The sequence below is a fragment of the Oreochromis aureus genome, linkage group 17, assembly GCF_013358895.1.
Source record: "Oreochromis aureus strain Israel breed Guangdong linkage group 17, ZZ_aureus, whole genome shotgun sequence".
Classification (NCBI taxonomy): Eukaryota; Metazoa; Chordata; class Actinopteri; order Cichliformes; family Cichlidae; genus Oreochromis; species Oreochromis aureus.
In genome coordinates, this window is record NC_052958.1 from 32,576,333 (window position 1) to 32,597,492 (window position 21,160).

At 41.4% G+C, this 21,160-nt stretch overlaps 1 protein-coding gene across 4 annotated transcripts in view; it reads right to left on the reverse strand.

Moving 5' to 3' along the window:
- Positions 1-21,160, reverse strand: part of LOC116336356 (discs large homolog 1-like protein) — a 119,897-nt gene that overhangs the window by 51,128 nt on the left and 47,609 nt on the right. The gene's annotated exons all lie outside the window — the stretch shown is intronic.

Below are 21,160 nucleotides of genomic sequence, written 5' to 3' on the forward strand. Positions count from 1 at the left end.
CTAATAGTAAAATAGTACAACACTGTACACTGCTGCACAGTACTCTACCATCCTATTGTAGGTCATCCGTATTTAATCTCTTAAATTAAGTCAACTTCCCAGATCCATCTGCTTTGTATAAATCCACCGACTGCAATCTCCCCTTCACTCCCATGCACGCTCTGCACTCTACAACAAGTGTTTATTCCTTTCTTCTGCACTCAAAATCAGCCTCCTCTTTCTTTCCGGTCTCCTTCTAGAGAAGAGGCTTGGGCCGATCTGTGCTAGGGTTCTGGCAGCTGCAGATGACTGACACTGGTTTCCATTTCCTATTTCCTAATCACATGCAAAGCAAAAGGCAGGAAACTCTCTAATACCGACAGGATGTTGTTTTTGTCATTTTGCAAGAACACGAACACCTTTTTTTTCCATTTCCAACCTACTGACTCCTGTTCCCTCGTCTCCTCTCACTTTCTCTTCAGAAAGTATCTAGTGCCCTGACGTCCACCTTGGATTTGAGACTTCTCAAACACCCCAGCGATCAACGTGCCAGTCCATTTAAGAACTCCACTTCTTGTTCTGTCGCCAAAAAAAGTTGCCAAACTAACAAGTTAAACAAGCATCAAACAAGCAAGAGAACCAAACAGGCCGCCATGACTTCAGACCATGAACATGCAGCAGAGCAGCAACAGCATCTATCTCTCTACTAATCTCTACCTCTCATCCACCCTGTTCCCACCCCCCCACCCCCCTCCTCTCTCACTGCCACATGTGCAACTGTCAGTCAAGCTGGCTGGATGCTTGATCCCACAAGGGAACAGAAGGGGGTAGTGTGGGGTGTGGAGGATTATAGGTATGGTGGGAGGAGTGAAATCTGCCTGCTGGACAACAATATTGAGAAATATAGAGTGGAAAAAAAAACGCACAGGATTGTTTTTTAAAAGAAAAAAGAAAATAAATAACAGCATGAGAAGAAATTTGGAGTAAGGTTCAGAGAGACATAGATACAAGGAGGCTGGGACACAGCAGGTTAAGTCCTGCATAATGAGGCACTGAGGCCATGCTGACAGGTACAGCTGTTGTCATCAGGATGTATGAGGACCTGTATTTATGTCAAAGAAGACAAAGAGGAAAAGATCTTTATTAAATATTTTTGGACTGTCATTTGATTTAGGAGAACACTACTCAAATGTTAATGTATACCTAAAGGAAAAATAGGATCTCTCAAGTTTGCTGCTTTTCAAAGAGAGCTCAGACAGTTTTAAAAGCCTTAGAAAACACTACAGATCACAACAACAAGGACACCAACCCTCTTTGTCCTTTGTCACTAGAAAGCTCACATCAATCATATCAACATAAAAAAATCAAGAAAAAAACGTAATGACTTCAGAACCCAAACAAATGCACACATTGAGACTACAACCTGTAACAAAGTAACCAGGGACTGATATTATAGGGGAGGCCTGGCTGAAGCTGTTATTTACCTATGGGTGGCATTGAGTGGAATCAAATGCACTTGGTTCATTAGTCATTGGCATGTGTGACCACCTGTCATATGGTTTTAGCATTTTGATGGTCTGGGGGGGTTAACTGAATGTCTCTTTACAACTCCAGGAGAACGCCTTGTGTCGATAAATATGGCAGCACAGCTTAGGATCAGAACAAACCACAAAGACTTCTGGAACAATGTCCTCTGGAAAAAACAACCAAAGTGGAGATGTTTGGCCACAATACACATCGACAAGCCAAAAACACAGCATATCAGAACAAACACCTCATACCTACAACTAAGCATGGTGGTGGAAAACTAATGATTTTGGCTTGTTTTGCAGCCACAGGACCTTGGCGTCATGCAGTCACTGAGTTGACCATGAACTTCTCTGCATACCAAAGTGAGTGAAACGTAAAGCAATCTGTCCAACAGCTAAAACTTGGCCAAAACTGGGTCATGCAACAGGACAATGATCCCAAACATGATCCCAAGCAGCAATAATACAAGAAAATGGCTGAAAAAGGAAAGAGTGAAGGTGTTGCAATGGTCCAAGAAAGTCCACACCTCAAACTGACTGAAATGCTGTAGCAGGAACTTAAGAGAGCTGTGCATAAATGAATGCCTGCAAACCTCAATGAACTGAGGTAACATTATAAAGAATAGGCTAAAATTCCTGATTTAAAAACAATTACTTCAAGTTATCTCTTTTATTGTAGCCTCAAGTGACAAAAAATAATCTAGGAAAGTTGCTAAAGTTGTTGTTTTTTATGTTTAAAAGCTCATATGATGATTATAATTTAAAAGGATAGCTGCATTGTCAAAATGTGTCAGTGTGTGGGTATAATGGTGGCAGAAAAATCAATCAGTGAAAAAGTTCTGCTAGAAAAAAACACTCACTGAATATAACTCCAGTTCTGAGTATATGCACAGCCCCCTGTGGGCTTTCCCATTGGTTGGGTGTGGTGGTCAGAGGGGTGGCCAGATTTTAGCCTGTGGACGACAGACTCTACACTCCTGACTTTCACCAGCCAAAACTTGTTTGTCACTGTAATTATCCTGTAGGCTTAATCTGCTAATACCAACAAAGATTATTCTGATAGTCTAATAAAAAATGTAGTCTCAGACGATGAAACACACTGATGGAGTCACCTCAGCTGACGCTACTGTAAGCTATTAACACCTATTAACCACAGTATGGAATTTATTCCACTACGCATGCTAGTCCACCGCTTTGCCTAAACCTTATGTGACTCTCTCAGCGCAGGAAAAGCGTTGCACAATGCAGACAAGCTCTGCGTATGTGTATCTTTGTCTGTTTGTGCGCACCATTCACAAAGCGACAAATCCAGTCCGTCACTCAGCTGGTGATTCCATTGGCGCGCCATGTCAGACTGCGCCCTTATGTAACATCAATACATATTTGAGTTTGTGTGTGTGTGTATGTGTCTGAGTGTGTGAGGACAGAGTTGTGTTACATGAAAAGGCCAAAAGTACAAATGTGCAAATATAAACAAACAAGCGCTCGGTGCACAAATACACAGACACACAAAACATCCATATCCAGACAGTGTTTTGTTGTCCTGTGCAAGTGATTGTCAGTCGTTACATAACGGGTGTTACACCAGCTGTGTTATCATGGCATTATGGCTTGGTTGAGTCCAGCACAGGACAGCTTAGAGAGAGAGATCCAGACTATCCCACGTTTGTCTTATCACACAGAGAGACATACAAGTGATTAGGTCCTGAAGGAGGTCTGCATATGTGTGTGTGTGTGTGTGTGTGTGTGTGTGTGTGTGTGTGTGTGTGTGTGTGTGTGTGTGTGTGTGCAGTGTGTATGCAGACTTCGGGAAATGATTTTCCATTAGTGTAGCGGGCTTTAATCAGTTTCTAAACCATCAACGTAATTTTTAATTAGCAGATGACTCGTGATTAGATAAACAGAAATCAAGACTCCTATAGCATCTTACACACACACAATCACATATGGAAGAACGTGCAAAACACATACAAAGGCCAAAATGTTGTGTTTCTCTAAAACCAACTCACACTGGCTGTACACAGAGGTGAACATGGACCCAAACATTCATACAATCATAACATCATCGCTTGTTCTGACTTCCTAACAAGCGATGAAAATCCATTTGAATAATAACTTAATCAGATGGAGCATGACTCCATCCACTCAGAACAACCACTCTAATCACACTAATCACACCATCGCTACCTTCTAACTCTGTGATCACGGTGTCCACAATAACTAAAGCAAGTAACAGACAGCTCCACTGTTACATTCATTTCCTTTACTATTCTTCATCTCTGTAGAGTTTATATAATACAACACATTTCCTGTTACACATGGATGGCTATGCTCTTTTGATTGTATTACTGGGAATCGCTCGTACACTGCGCCCATCATCGTTCAGTGCTGTCCCATTGACTGCAGGCTTTATTTTGAAACCTTTCATTTACTCTAGATCTGTTTTCTCTGTATTTCTGAATTACTTCCAGTATCCCTCAGAGTAAAAGAGAGACAAGCTATGAATATATTACAATTCATTTGACAGCCCAGAGTGCAGTTTTGTGTGGAAAACATCAGCAAAGCACTCGAAGCTTCAAGATAACGGCAGCAATACTGTAGTGACCTTATGCTTCTAAATTGTCCATAACACTGTGGTCAGATATAAGTACAACACTTGGAGATTGCTTTTAGCAGCCAATGTATTTGCAGACCTCCCATTAGATAGCAATACTTTCAGTCTGAAGGACGCTGTTGTCGCAAATTACACTTCTTCCTTGCTCACTGTTCCATCTTTCTTTTAGGGACTAATGTAGCCAGTTTGTATTGATTCTAGCAGTACTTTGAACATAGTAATCGATGCTATTATTTCCATACAATTGAAGCTCTTACCAGATGTTATGTCAGTAAAGGACACAATGTCCTGTATAAAATCACTGAATGTCTCATTCTCTACTGCCATGTGTTATTTTTCTTTTTGCAAAGCACTCTCTATATCACCCCATATAAGTGTGTAGCCTTTCATTTGAAGATCTTTCTACAAACAAACATTAAGAAAGCAATTTGCCCAAAATGCAGTGGCCAATAAAATAGCTGGAAAATAGTGACATAGAAGTATATGTTAAGTAGAAGTATATGCTCTCTGAAACTGAACTACAGACCAATGTGATATACTCAAAGAAATAATACAGATTTCTTTCTAGTTAGCATGAGGGTATCTTTCAAATGATACAATGGACTAAAGGTGGCCCTTTCCTTACAATACCAATAAATCCACCAAGCAGAATGGTCTACAGTACATGCAGGACACCCTCCCCCATCCCAAACCTAGTTCTAAATACCAAGGCCATAGTTACTTTTATACCTATTGAAATTTTGAGGATGAAATAGTAAATGATTAATTTTCTTTTAGAATCAATCATTAGCTTGACTGCTTATCAAAGAAAGTGGGAAGTATTTGTTCATGACTTTATTTAGCACTAATAACAGGCAAGACCCACCACAAGTGCATCTGCACAATGCATAACTGAAAATTGTTTCTGGTATCAGCATCTCACTCAGTAGAGATAGATGGGAAATAATGCTGTTTGGTGTCCTCATCTGACATACTTCCACCTATAACCTACCTGTACATGGGCTTGTATTCGTGGGAAGTGGTGTATGAGTGGCACATGTGGGGGTGTCTCCATTGAGTGTGCAGTCCAGATATACGTGTCATTGGGCCACAGCCTGCCTCCTGTTTTGCCTTTGCTCTTTATAGGACTCTTTTTCACGCTGTCTCTAAGATTGGGAAACTTCCCTCTACAGCCCCTGTTGGCGAGGTTGGTAGGAAGTGTGCTCCACCCATTACCCCCCAGCCCGGAATACAAGGGGAGCTGTGGAGAGTGAAAAGGATGGATAGAAAGCGACTGGGAGGCATGAGGAAGAGGAGAAGGGCAGTTGTGGTGGTGGTGCTGGTACTGCTGGAACAGTGAGTGGTGACTGGGGGAGTGGAGCTGCTGCTGCTGGTGGTAGATTTGATGAGTCGAATGCGAAGAGAGCATGTGACTGGGCGAGGCTGGTGGGTGATACTGGTTGTGAGAATGATGCTGCAGCTGATGATGACTTGCTGACAGGTGAAGCAGGTGGTCGTTGGGGGAGTGATAGTGGCCTGGCGATAGGTGAAGCTGATGGTGGCTTGGCGAATGAAATAGGTTGTTTGGGGACTGTGGGGCCAGATGGCAAGTTGGTGATGGCGGGCCTAGCTGATGACTGGAAGATGGTGGCGCTATGTGGTAGTAGCTGGGAGAGGGAGACGGAGTGAGCTGTTTTGGCGGATGCCGTTGCTTTGGCTTTGGTGAATGGGGGTGGCGCTTTGGTGAGTGTCGAGGCGAAGATTGCAGTTGGTTATTCGGCGTCTGTACTTGCAATAAATTCTGGTTATGCTTCGAGTGAGAGTGGCTCTTGCTTGACTTGGCCTTCCCTTTGCCAGATTTGCCCTTCGTGGTGCCACCGCTGGGCTTTTTAGGGCTACAACAAAACTCATGGCTGTGGAAATAAGTGTTCATACTGACAAAGATTAATAAAAACACAAAGAAATCCTCTTTATCGTCTTTACGTTTTTTGTTTTTTTTAATTCTCGCTTACCACACTCTCTCCTTTACTGAGATGACAAAAGATAGAAGCTCCTCACCATCACTTCTGTCTGAATAATGTAGGTCATGCCTCTCAAGAACAACCAATCCCTCTCTGCATCCAGTACAAAGTAGGTATTTCAGCCCTTTTTTCTCATATGTCAATAAGTAAATCTCACCGGAATATAAAAAAATCACAAAGTAATCCCTCCTCTTTAGACAACTTTACTCATGTTTCTTCTCCCTTATGGATTAGAGTGTGAATTAGTCGTGAAAAGTAAAGCATCCTCCTTTAAAACAATTTTTAACACTCTCACCATCTCTCAGTGGTATGGTAGCAGTAGGATAATAAAAGCTGGGTCCCAAAAAGAAACAGGAAAGCCACTCGGACAAGTTGACCACTCCTTCCAGTCCTGCTCTGTTTCTGTAGACAGTGCTCCAGTGGAAGATTTCTCACTCCTGTGGTTAGTCTCCACTCCAGTCCTCAGCCACAGTAATTCACATTACCCACCTACAGCACACTCCAGTTTTGTATCAAAAGTGTTGGCCCCTCAGCATTCATCACACTTGTATATTCCAAAAAGTCCTATATTGCATTTCCCTTTTCTCTTAAGATTTATGTTCATTCTTTCCATCCAGCAGAAATTTAAAAAAAGATCTGAAAGAGTTCTCATCATCTTCCTTCTCTCATCTTGTCTTGTTTTCATGGTATGATAGATTGATATTAGCCACATCCCTCAGCTGCTCTCATCTTTCTATCCTGCCTCTTTCCCTCAGCATCCACCTCTCTCTCTCTCTCTCTGTCCCCAACTCACTCTCTTGCTCTTTCTCTCCCTTTCCCGGACTAGCCAATTAGGGGGCTTCCCCGGACTCCTGCACATGACAGCAGCCAGGCATAACTAATCGATAGGCAACCGAGGACAGCGATACAGCGCTCAGAGTCACAGTGTATGTGTGTGTGTGCAAAGAATGGAGTGCTGTGATTGGTGGATTGCGGTCGCTTCCATCAACCTTTGTCTTGCTCTTTTAAAGCATCTCAAGACAGGCCGGGTCAGCTGGAATGCAGTGTTTGCAAGCGCGTTTTGTGTGTATGCCTTGGCCTACTTCACTGTCTCTTTGTGAATCATGATGTGGTTGCTTATTATATGTTTCCAGGCTCCACCATGCACATACACATACAAAGTCAAGGCTCAGGGTGAAGCACAGTTTCAGTGAATGGTTGCTTGATCCAGTCTGGTAAACGAAAAATTTTAATTAATTTTTTTTAATTTATCTATGGCAGAAGTTACGCCTTTGATCTTTTACTGTTGTGGTCAGGTATGGAAACTTAATACATAATCATCTAAATTGTGTTTTTTATTTATTTCTTGCATACAGTGCCACAAAAAGGTATTTGTCCTATTGCAGAAAATCCTCAATGAAAATGTCCAGCTATCAGTTCACGCGCTGAAATTCAAGCTCAGTTATTCAGCAGGACAGTGACTGGAAACACCACACCAAGTCCACCCCTGAAAAGCTAAAAAAACAAAACAAAATGAAGGTTTGGCAGTGGCCAAATCAAAGTCCTGACTTAAACCTAACTGAGATTCTTTGGCATGACCTTAAACACATCGTTCATGCTCCAAAACCCTCCAATGTGACTGGATTAAAACAATTCAGCAAAGAAGAGTGGGCTAAAAATCCACAACAGTGACATTAGGGGGCAATTGCTTTTTCACACAGGGCCACGTAGGTTTGGATAATTTTCTTCCCTTAATAAATGTTCAATGAAAAAAAATAAAAAAATCAAACATTTTATATTTACTGAAGTTCCTTTGTCTGATATTAAGATTTGTTTGATGATCTGAGACATAAAAGTGTGACAAATGAAGAAAAGAAATCAGGAAGGAGGCAAATACTTCTGCACTGTACTTTTCTCAGTGCTAAAGAGTGCTGCAGTATGAGTAAGTAATAATGAGTAATAACGAGGTGGTATTGCACCTTTATGCAAAAAAAGATATTAGGCCTAGTGGGTCTTTTGTTATCAGCCATTTCACTAGGATTATACGTTTTTTTTTACTGAGCTTTTCCTTTGTTTGTTCATTGTTTTGTGACGTTTCAGACAGTTTTTTTTTCCTTGTTTTTATTCTTGGCTCCATATGATGTCAGCTAGGGGGTCATCTCAGGGACACCGCTCTGGCTGGAAACACAGAAGCACTATCCATCTGCTGTTCAAACTTTCTCATTATGAGGAAAGTTGGACATAAATCGGTTTGTTTCTAACAGTGGATGAACTGTGAAAGAACACCAAGGACCAGTATAATCTTATTAAAGTATACAGTTGACATTTCTTTTGTTTTCTTCCTGTTCAGATGTAACAAATTATATACCTATGGAACCTTATATCCCAGAAAACAAGCAGATATTCAAGGTTATTGAAGAACTTGTAGTTTACATGTGTCTCTTTAACAAACTTAGATGTACTTGGTTAGATGACCAGCAGGAATTCATACTATTAACTGATTTGGGTTAAAGTCAACGCCTGGCAAAACTTAAAAATAAATCAATAAATTCACCTTCTTTTTTTACATTTAAGCAGATGCATAAATATGACTATAAAAAACCACATTGATATCGGTTGAGCCTGTGCACGGTGACTGAGAAAAGGCTTATTTTTTTCCAGATCAGTTTAAATATAGCTTCTGGCAGCCTACAGTTGGTATTTAGGAAAGAACAGGATCTGCCATTGGAGCTAGAGAAATGCACACACACATAAACCTATCTGGTTGTAGCTATGAGCCTGATGTCTTTATAATGTCAGCTAATATATAGCACAACTGGCCCCAAACCAAGCTGATAAGCAAAAGAGAAGCAAATAGAGACAAGGCACATTAAAAAGCAGCACCCATGTGGAGAGCACAAAGAGATGGAGAGAGGGTGAGGGTGGTAGAGAGAAAGCCTGTTGTAGCGGCCCAGTGCGTTACATGTGTGTGTATGTGTGTGTGTGTGTGTGTGTGTGTGTGAGAGAGAGAGAGTGTGTGTTTCCTGTGTAAAGTACTGCTAGCGCTGCAGGCTAAGCGCTCAGTCAGAAGAGGATGAGCAAGAAGAATAGGCTGTTAGCATCACAGCGCTAAATGAAGCCAGCACTAATATAGTGCTAGAGGGCGGGGTAGGGAGGGGTGGAGGCTGCTGCTGAAACATGAAAATACAGGGATGGGGTGGAGAGGGCAGACAAGGAAAAGAAACAAGGATGTGAGAATAAGATATTTCACATCTTAGGGCCTAATCCACAATGCTGCAGTGTGGATTAGGCTCAAATGTCATATGAGAGAAGTATGATCTGTCAGTCAGGTTCTGGTCCCGGCTGTGATTACTCCATCAGTACCAAAGGTGGGACAAACTTGACACTGCACCCCCAAATCTTTTTATTAGAAATCATCTGACTCAGCCTGCCTACACTGTGTCAAGCTCTACTTAGCTTTCTACCCCCACTCTAATTTGACACCACTATGTAATTTTTTAATTTTATTTTTTTAACAGAAAAACATTAGGAAAATAATAAATCAGCCAACGTTACACCATCAGTTCTGCACACTGGTTTAATTGAGTAGTTATTTTCTCTTCTGGGTCAGAACAACCCGACTATCCAGGAGAAAAAAAAACAACCTTATTTGCTGAGTATAAAACCTTTTCTGCTCCATGCAATTACTGTAATAGATATTAATTATTCTTTTACACATGCAAACACATTCACACACAGACACACACACACACACACACACACACACACACACACACACACAGACACACAGACATACACATGAAAAATGTTCAAAGCACTGAATTCACACAATCCTTTCTTTCCTGTAAAAAGTCAAGATGTGGGCCATGTCTTTTTTGCTCCTTCATGCTTCACTCGAGCAAAATGTTTCACTACTTATCTTTAAAAACCAAAAACTGACCACACTAAGAGTCGTCAGCGAGGATCAAGTGTTTGACAGCAAAAACAGATAAGTGACAGGAGACAGCATCTTGGCTGGAGGCTGAGAGGATTTGTAGAACAGACTTCCGAAAACAATTAACTACAATCAATAAACTCCACTCTCTCTAGATTGGAGACTAGGTTGTAATCCTGGCTGTCCCCAGCAGGAGGCCTCAGACTCCACAGACAGATGGAGAACTGAGAGGAGGCTAGAATGCACGCACACAGATACGATGAAGGTGACGTCATGAGTACTGACTTACGTTTATGTAGTGTCACACTCAGATACTGAGGCCCCACACCTCAAAAAATTCAAATCATTTACTGACTCTTAGGTAAGCAAATTAATAGTCATAACAATGAACACACAGGTATAGAGCGTTGAATGCTGTCCAATTTTCCAATGCCACAAAATGTTACATTTTGCAGTTTCTTAAAAAAAATGTGTAATTCAGAGTATTTTGAAGCGTCTGCTGTCGAGTGCTTGGTTTCATCTTGGAATCACTTTATCTTAATTGAAACTGATGGTACATATTACGGTAAATATTACGGTAAAGGCTGTAAAATACATTCTCGGTGTAATTATACGGCCTGAAGAGTTCAAGAAGTGCAGAGTCCAATTAGCACTGGCACCAGCTCTAACAGCATTTAAAAGGCATTTCCTGTTAACAAATGCGCTTACTATTTCTCATGTCACTGACTTTTCTAAACAGACACAAAATGACTGAATAATGGCTGCAGATGCTCTGACACGATCCACAAGTAAAGCTTTTAAAAAGACCAACAGGAGCTGTGGTCTCCGTGGATCCAGTGGGTGATCAGACATGTGAGGCTGCAGCCTGAGATCTTCATTATCATATATCACACACCAGCAGCAGAAATCAGTATTAATTTACAGAGTCTGCTATGACTAGAGCAGAGATGTGCTTTGGGGTTGGAGCTGGAAGGCTTTGACATATTCAAAAATCAAAAGCTTTTACTGTTAAAGATTTAAATGTTGTCTGTCTGTAAAATAATAATATTTTAAATGTTCCTTAACTAACTGAGACAAAGAGGAGATCAAGCTTGGCAGACACTTCATTCAGTTTTTCTCACCAGCCAGAAATTCAATAGAGCACAAATATTCTATAGCAAATGGTTACCTGAGCTCTAACAGCCTATTTAGCTGAAATTCAGGAAACTGACAGCAAGCAAAGTCAATTTATTTCTATAAAAATCTAATATAACTTGAAATGGATGTCCCTGTTTACCACCCATATATGTATCTGATGATGAAATAAGAAGATATGCTGTGACACATCAGTGTTGTTCATGTTCAAAAATTGCACGATCAGTGTTTCCCACAGAATCAGACTGTAGTCATGGCAGTAGTGCACAGATATACAGGCATTGACATACGTCTTATTTTCATAAAGAAACTACTTGTGGACATACATTACAATTATCAGCTGCCTCGTCAGTGTGTTCCTCATTCTGTGGATGAACTACATCTCCACTCTTTCAGACTGTACCTGGGCTTCAGGCGCAGATAAAACAAGGAGCTGGTGAAAAGACTTTGAAATATGTCCCTTATTTCTCATATGGATCGAATTGCTTCCCTTAAAGTAAATAAATAACCAAAACAAAAACCCACAGATTCAGAGTCTGTGCATCCCCATTTGAAACATTTAGCTACCAGTATTCATCCTGAATCGACAGGTTTTTAGCGTAGCGATAACAACATGTCTGACAAACCATATGAGAGTTTTTAATACCCAGTCTGGCTTAGAAACACACTGTAAACACGTTGTACCAACAGAAGTGTGGCCTTTATCATAACATAATGGGATTATTACAGTTCTGAAGATTTAACTTCAGCTAATGTGAAGCACTGATTGACAACAAGGAAATGATTTCTGGAGATTTGTTTGCTGCAATAGTGACTTATTTTCAATCTCATGCCACTATTCCTTATCATAAATACTACAGGTGGGATAACATGCTATAATAGGACAGTAGTGGGGTCAACAGGAGCAGGGCCGAGTCCTCCTCCTCTGACTGTTGACCTCAGGAAGCGATACTACTTGTGGGGATGTTGGGTACGATCGTTTCCTGAATTAAGCGCACAAGGTTCAACAATCACTGAGAGGTTCGTTCGCCGTGGTGTTCATGCTGGTGAAACCATAGCTTCTGTTAACTAGACTGTCTGTGCATCCCTCCAACTGTGAGCCAGAGCTCAGAGTGAAGTAATACATGCTGTAATGGTATTGTCTGTTAAGAGAGTGGTCTCGGTGTCAATTACAGACACTGTAACTGACACTTTCTTTCTTTGTCTATCAGGGTGCCCACTGTGACTGCCAGGATGGTGATCTCTTCCTCCATGACTTAATTACAAACTCTGTTTTCAGTCTCTAGGCACTCTGCCTAATCCTGGCAGAGATGAAGGAGCTGGAGTCCTTACAGCAGTGCAACAAAAAAGTGACTTAAAACTGTGGGTGTTGAAAAACTTTTACTCATTAGTTCCTTTTGAATACATTTATTACTCTAGCACAACCACACACTTATATTAAAGCACTAAAGATCCAAAGACAGGAGGATAAGCAGCAACTACTTACCAGTTTATCTGCTGACCATTTTACACTAAACTTACTGCACAAATACAAAAATGTCAAATAAACATTAGAAAGAAAATAGTACGTTTCTAAATTGATGTAGCAAAAATGCTTGTTTTTATCTAAGCAACTGTCATAACAAAAAGCTTCTTTAGTACCAGCAGTTTTTATGGTATTTTCAATAACCTGGCCATATTTTATTCTGGACAATAACAACATGTGGAATGATAAAAGTGCAGCACTATGCTGCACCCATCAAAAGAAAAACGAAGGAAAAAAAGCCCCCACCAACAGCAAAATGCAGCAAGGAAAAACAGTGTCACAGATCATTTCTAAAGGAAACAATGACATCCCTAAAGATGCAGGCAGCTGAAATAGAGACCGGATCTGTACATTCTTGGTGAGTGAGTCTAATAAGTTAAATTCATTTTAACAAAATGCTGTTGAAAAGCTGATATCTTAAAGTTTTACTGTCCCATCTATTCATTTACTTCCACTTGTCCAATTCAGGATTGTGGGAGGGGCGGGGGCTATAGGGCAAGAGGCAGGGTACATCCTGGACAGGCCGCCAATCTGTCGCAGGGCTGATACAGAGAGACAGACAACCATTCACACCTTTCGGAAATTTCGGTTCACCAGTTAATCTAACCCCGCTAACTGCATGTCTGTGGACTGTGGGAGGAAGCTGGAGTACCAGGTGAGAACCCACACAGACACACAGAGAATACACAAACTCCACACAGAAAGGCCCCCAAATCCACCATCCACCGAGCAAATGGTGGTTTGAATCAAGGCAACAGTACGAACCACTGCACCATCATGATATTGAAACCTTACCTTTACTTAAATGTTATGATATTGCTGCTCATAGGATATGTGGAAATTTTGACAGTGTTAGTACTGACATTAAAATATCCCATGCTGTTACTTTCTTAAAGAAGAAACATCAGAAGACACCCACTTGTACCTATCTTGCAGAACATTAAAGAACTAGCTGGAATTAGTACATATTTGGCTTCAAAGTGAGAGAAACCCTGGCCTGATTGTTAACACAGACAAGTAATTTCATTTGCAATCTGGGAACCAGATTTTGAACGTTTCTGGGAGCCAGCTGACATCACTAGTTCGTCTGCTGTCACTCTGCATATTACCTTTCTCAAAATGCAATCCCTCTCTTGCTTTTAATATGGACTGTTTACCTGCATGCAACCACAGCCAGTTCTAATACAAGCAAACAAATACAAGAAAGCTTCTGGTACCAAAATCGAATCCCTTCCCTGCTGACTCTGCATATTCATATCTGTTTTAGCACTTTTTCCAGAGGCAATTTGCTGAAGTGATATAAAAGATTTGATCATACGCACTTGATGAAAGGCACAAACTGTCAGAGAGGCCACTACTGGTGGTGCTGCTGCTCATTTCTGTCACAGGATTAAACTTTAATTTTAATCAAGACGCGCACTCATTGTCCTACAAGGAGGCACAATTACAAGTCAAGAGGGATGGCATCATTAACGTGGGACAAAGCTTGCTGTTTGCTGGCTCATATTCTCTGTGCAACAAAAGCTTTTCCAATTATAATCTGTGCCTTATGGTGTACAGTAATGAGCCTGTCACTTACTGTAGCACATCCATGTGTGACTGCATAACAAAGGTGCCAATATTATTCTGCCTGGTAGTAATAATAATACACAAGCAGACATTGTTGCTCTAAAATGAAAAGCCGATGCTCTAATGAAGCAGTGACACGCAAGGCTTCTGATTTACATCACAATCAGCACTTATATCCAGTTATGAATTTCTCAAGTAGCGGTGAATAGGTCAAGCCGCCTGTAGTGTCAAACCATCCCATAGTAATCACACAAGATGGATGGAGACATCATTATGTTGTGTTCAGTCTCATTAGTTAGTGGACATATTAAGTGATTGCTTGTGGTCAGCTAATCTGTGCTGATTATATCAGCATAACCAGAGAACAGGCTGGAGGTAGGAGACTGATGGAGAGGGAGCGTGTGGAGACGTCTGTGTGTGTGTGTGTGTGTGTGTTCAGTGTGTGTGGGAGAGAGCTGATATGCAAGCTTCATCCCACTCACAGAAGGTGACGCAACACCTCACACACTCTCAAGCAGCGCAAATCCATTGCACTACTCATGGCCACAACACAATGTGTGTGTGTGTGTGTGTGTGTGTGTGTGTGTGTGTGTGTGTGTGTGTGTGTGTGTGTGTGTGTGTGTGTGTGTGTGTGTGATCACATATAAAGATAGCAAGTTTATATACAAATGTTCATCTACTTTTTTCCTTTTTCTCTTTAACACTCTCTCGTGCACACACACACAAAAACCCAAATTTCTCCCGTTGGTGATCAGCGCAGCAGTATCACCATGACAACAGTTGATGCCACCTGCAGCGTTGGCTAGCATCAGAGGCGGTGCTCATTAGTTACGACACACAATGACGGTCCGGACTGTAAACATTTGCATTATAGCCCCACCCACTCATGACATCACCACCACCATCATTTATAATAAAAGAGGGAATATGCGAATACAGCGAGGCTACTTTGTTGAGATCATTCCTTCTGTTCTGCAGAATCACACAACATTTACGATTTCATGTAGCAGCTGATCAGAATGAAAGAAAGCAGGCAGGACACGTCAGTCATGATGCCCGAGGGTTTCCGAGCAAGTCTGAACACGTTAATGTTTCCAAGTCATTGCTTTTAACCTTCAAGTTGCCCCAGTGTGTGTTTCCATATGATGTGAGCAGAGCACTATCACAGCAGAAGAAGAATAAAGAACCATTTCTGTCTCACGGCACCTGTTTATGATTTCTCATTTATTCACTTTGCAAATTAAGTGCATGTGCATTGCAAATCATCCTCCATCACTCCAGCACTAAAGCGCTTTTTTACTTCCATGAGGCCATGATGTATAGATTCTGAGTGTGGGAGGTGAAAATTCACAGCTATGGTGTGAAGACTCAAAAAAAAAAAAACTTACTTTATTTAATTACATAGTGCCCACTCAAATATTAGACTTGGAGTTTAATCGCAAACAAGCATACAGGGGTCCTAGGTTTCCCATCAGACCACGGTACAAGGTGAAATAGTAGGAACGACAAATCCACAATCAGCTGTGAAAGAAAAGCCTACACATGCACATTGGTCTCCCATGAGGTGCTGGGAGAGTGGAAAGTCTTCTCGGGAAGAGGAGGATAATGAGCCACTCTCTGCTGAAGCAGAGAGTGTGTGTGTGTGTGTTGGGGAGAGTAGGTTGAACTGTACTGTGCAAACAGGCAGTATAGCTAGAGCATTAATGACGTAGCTCCCACACATTTTCCATTTTAATATTACCAACATATATTGATGATATTTTTAGACCTCATTCTTAGAAAAAAAAAACACTGTAAATTTGTTACTCTCTCTTTTACACCTTTTGCTTGTGATAATATTGGAATCTGCTGTGATTAAATACATTTTTAACACTTTTCTCACCTATTGAGTGGGAACATCTGACAGACAGCAGACAATGTGAAACCAAACAGAAAACCGACGTGCTGCCTCTCCTGCTGATACTTTACATTCAGACTATTCCAACTAACAGTCCTAACACGATCGACCAGCTGACCTACAGTCCCACTCTGTCGCTTGATTCGCTGTATGCTCGGATGGACATGTTATGATGGATAGTTTATGATTTGAGGATCAGATATCTAATCAGCCACTAATTGTCTCCGTCTGTGTCTTACTCTCTCTCCCACTCTGTCTCCCTACTCTGCCCAACCCTCTCCACACCCATTTCCTTTGACCACTAAACACCTCTTTAAGGCTTTTAGAGCTCTTTCTGGAGAGCCAGTATGACCTTCATACCTCTTGTTTACCATTCATCAATTATAGAAAGAAAAGGGTGGGACAGTGAAAGAGAGGACTGCTGTTTGTGTCCACAAAAAAACATTTAAGCTTGCAGGGTTAACCTTTTGTGTGTGCTATAAAGAGACTCAAACTATATTTGTCTACTGGTAGAAAATAACACTATCAAAGTACAGCCAAAAGTCAACAACAGGCTGCCTATACAGATGGATTGACTGGAGCACTGATAGCATGTAGAATCAATAACATTACTGTCAGCGAGGAAGAGGCTTAGCAACAGACACCACTGAGATAAAGTCCTGTCTGAAATCCATATGATTCCAAAACTATATCATGCTATTATAGTTTATCTGGTTTTGTCAAAATGTGTTGAACATTTTAAACAATTTGATTAAAGATTAATGAACATTTGTGTATTTTTAGCTCAACAATCTAAACCATCAAAATCTTAACTGGCCCCGGCCATTAGCACTTGCAATTTAATGTGGGGTTTATAGTCCCAAAGAGAGAAAGACTAAGAACCAGTTACTACAGGCAGTCCTGCAATGCATAGTGCTATAGAGATGAGAGTACGCGTGGGCTGAATACTGGTTAACATTTAGGCATAATCAGGAAAGGAAGTGACAGATGATTTTACAACGAAAAGGAAGAAGAGCAAGAAAATCATCAAAGATTAGACAAAGCACAGATAAGAAGCACAGACAGTGGCTGAAGTGCTTCCACTCCACTACAAAGATACTGTTTATATATGATCACTTCTACCTCACCTCGCTTTTGCTGTGAAGAGCAAAAGAGCAAGAAATTAGGAGCATCACAATACTGGTTGGGCCATATATTTTAACACTGCCCCCTGGAGACAGTAGAAAGTTACTACATATAGACATGGGTCTGCAAAGCTCTGTGTACCATAATGGAAGCTTGATATAACCAACACACACAGAGTGTCAAATGTATCATACCGCATTTATATCCATACACTCTCTCTGTGGGACCGAGAGTTGTGTTAGCGAGGGCGTGTTTAGCATAATGCCCCATCAGTCATGCAGTAAGTGTCTGAGACATAGAAATGGTAACACCCTGGGAGAACACAGGCCAATATGATTATTGCAAGGGGGTGGGTTAACTTTTTTCTTTTTTCATGGACTGAGCTGTAAATCTGTAGACAACTGTAAAACTGCTGCAGGGTGGAACACAGAGTGGCTCGCCTTCCATTCAGTGTCAGATCAATAATGTTTTTATTCAGCACAGACACCATTTACTATTCTGTAACCCAGAAAGAAATCAGCTGTGAAAAATAAGAAGCTACGGGAAAATGCTTCATTGTGATTTCTGTCATTAAAGCAGAAAAAAGGGTTTATTCTTTACATCTTGATGGTGAAATTCTTCCTCTAACACATATGCTACAGTACCACAAAACATCAAATACTAAAATAAGTGTTTGATACTGTTACACACACTACCACACTTTACAAATCTGTCTGGAATCTTGTAATTAAGGTATGAATCCATGCATTCATGCATTTATTTATGCATGTTTTATTTTATGTCACTGATGCTTTTTATGTGCTGATTATACCATATCAGGAGAAGTACTCACTAATGGCCAATCACATCATCACATCTGCAGCACTTTCCTAATGTTCTGATGTTTCAAGCTATTTTACCCCTCAGAAAACTAGTCTAATTTCTGCAAGAGATGCGGAGTGGAAGGCACAGGGTCATTTAAAAATCTGATATCAGTAACAAGCAACACCCAAAACATTCATGCAAAGTAGAGAATGGCCTAAATGTCTCTTTATATTTTTGCATAATGTAATGATAAAAAATAGATTGCATAACACTGTGGAAACAAAAGGTTTCAAAAGGTGGTGCTTAAAAAAGATGAGAACAATCTAAATACAAAATTACCAAAGTCAGCTTCTGCAAATTGTTTTAACATCTGGAAGATCCTAATGTACATGATGCATGTTCACATTTGTTCCATCTTTCCACACAACATGAGCATCATTGACTCAGCATGTGGAAACTCAATAAAGTGGTGAAGCACTAGACAGCTAACTGGACATAAAGCAGGGTTTATAGCTGGGTTAAGGGCAGTCTCACCCTACTATAGTTAGGTACAAATTTGAAGGTACAGTCCAGTGCAGCACACTCTCCGCAATAACTGTGTTCACGCTGTTAGTACGAAAATGTGTAAAATAAGATTAAATTAATGACGTTGCTCTATCCAGGATGCAATCTGCCTTTCACTCCCCATGTCAACTCAGATAGGCTTCAGCCTGCCCCTCCCCCCATGACCCTGAATTGGATAAGTGGAAGAGGATGGATGGATGGATGGATGGATGGATGGATGGACAGAGGATATATACGCTCCAGAAGACAGCTATAAGAATTATAGATTAATCCGGTCATTACGAACCAACTGATGCATTATTTATATGTTGTGATTTAGTTTATCTTAACACTGCACTGATAACATAAAAAACACAAAATATTCTACTTACTTAAGTATTCAGAGGTCGTTTGAAACCAGAAAGATAAAGTATGAACCCAGGGGAATTATACAAGTAAATATACAAACAAGAGCAGTATGAGACTACATATCTCTGCAAAGACTGAAAGTTCTCTCCTCAGTTTATGTGACCTCAGATCCAGATAGGACAGCTAATCAGGATCAGTTTATGATATTTTCTTGAGGAAATCTGGACAGTGTCTCACAAGTATTCTTTTTTACATCTGATATGAATTTGTGAAGATATGTCAAGAAATATCCCTGAAATCTCTGCCCCAAGAAATCTGACAACTGTAAAGAATCCTTACAAAAATCCTGGAATCTGAATGTTAATTGTCCCCTGAAGCTGATGATGCCCAAATTGTCTACTTTTGCTTACATTCAATGCACAAGCTCAAACACAGCCCCTTAGTGAAATGCCATTAAGGCAGTTTCAAAAAACATGATCTATCTTTCACTTTTATATAATTCACAAACACGCATAGTTTTCCTATGGCTCGTTTTGTAATAACGTCCTAAATGAACCATTACACATGGGGTGACAGTTATGCCTCTCATCAGGTCAGTCGCACACCTTCAGTGCTAAGATTTTCATTTCACTGTAGACTTGCAGTGAGGAGACTGCACAGCTAAATGATGGCTTTGCCATGGCAACACACCGGCTCTCTGGGTCTCGTACACTATGCCAGGGCTCATTTCCATGACAACATTATCAAAATCTCTACCATAAACAGAGAGCTGCTTCAGCTTCAGTTTAAAACTGCCCCTCACTGCCTCCCTGTTTTTTGGCTAAGAAACTGAAACTGGAGAATGTTTGCTAAATAATGGCACACACACACACACACACACACACACACACACACAACAAAAACTCAGGTAAGGTTTCATGCTTCCCACCATCCTTAAAGCACAATGCACGCACACACACACACACAAGCGGGCATACACACACAGGTTAAGGTGTGTGTGTTACCTGGCTTGCAGTGATACAGTCAGTGAAGGCATTCCTCCTGGAGAAGAACATAAGGAGCTGCTGCCAGCGTGAGGAGGACGTGGAGGGGGAGGAGGAGGCGGGAGAGGAGGTGGAGGGGGAGGAGGTGTGGGGAGGTGCCAGCTCCTCCGAGGAGCCCCGCTTGGGCCCCAGCTTCTGTTTGATACCTAGGCCCGCCCCTTGACCCCCCGATGCCCCGCCTACCCTCGAACTGCGAGGGTACAGGGTGTTGTTTCCAAAAATATAGTTCATCGTCTCTGCTGTCTGATCTTCCCTTTGACAGACAAGATTGAGTTCAGGTCGTAACGCTTCTCCGCTGCTTCATCTCCAGTCTCTCTCATCTGTCGCTCATCGCTTTCACAGTGTCCCTGTCTAAATATACAGTCCAACTTCCCTTTTCTTGCAACACTTTCTGAAAATGATGCTGCCTTTGTGGATATTTTTATCTCCTCTTCCGAAGTTTTCTCTTAATAATGTCCCTTTTATCTTCTTTAGCTCAGGATTAACAGAACAGCTGGTGGAAGGAGAGATGAGGAGGAGGAGGAGGAGGTAGAAAGTGCAGGACAGGTAGACAGGGTCCACTTAGAGTTGAAGCGTGAGTCTGTCTCTCAGGCTCTTTGTGTGTCTGTCCACCCATGAATCCATCTGCCCGTCTATTTTTGTTCTCCATCAACTGGTCCATCATCCCATCTTCTCTCTAGCCAGGAGAAATGTCCAGCATCCACATCTCTGGAAGTCCAAAATCTCCTCTCCTCAACTGCGTTCTTGCCTCTCCTCAGAGACAAGACAAAGTGAGGGGGTGTGTGGGCCAGGCAAACAAGGATATGAAGATTGATTATTTAAGGGAGTTCACTCTTTCCCTCTGTCTTTCCTCCACCCCACCACCTCTTTCTCTCTCCCTCCCGCCTTCTCTCTGAGTCCAAGGAGATGACCAGTCAATCTCCCTGCTGTCACTGTGTGTGCTCCCATTAAATATGGAAGGAGCAGGGGAGGGAGTGATGGGTGGCTGAACGGATGAAAGGAGGGAGGTGGAAGGATGCAGGCGAGAAGGAGAGCATCTGAAGTAGGTGGATGGTTGGAATCATTCTGCAACTCTTCTCTTTCTCCTCCCCTCTCTCCTACATCTCTGTTGTTTCT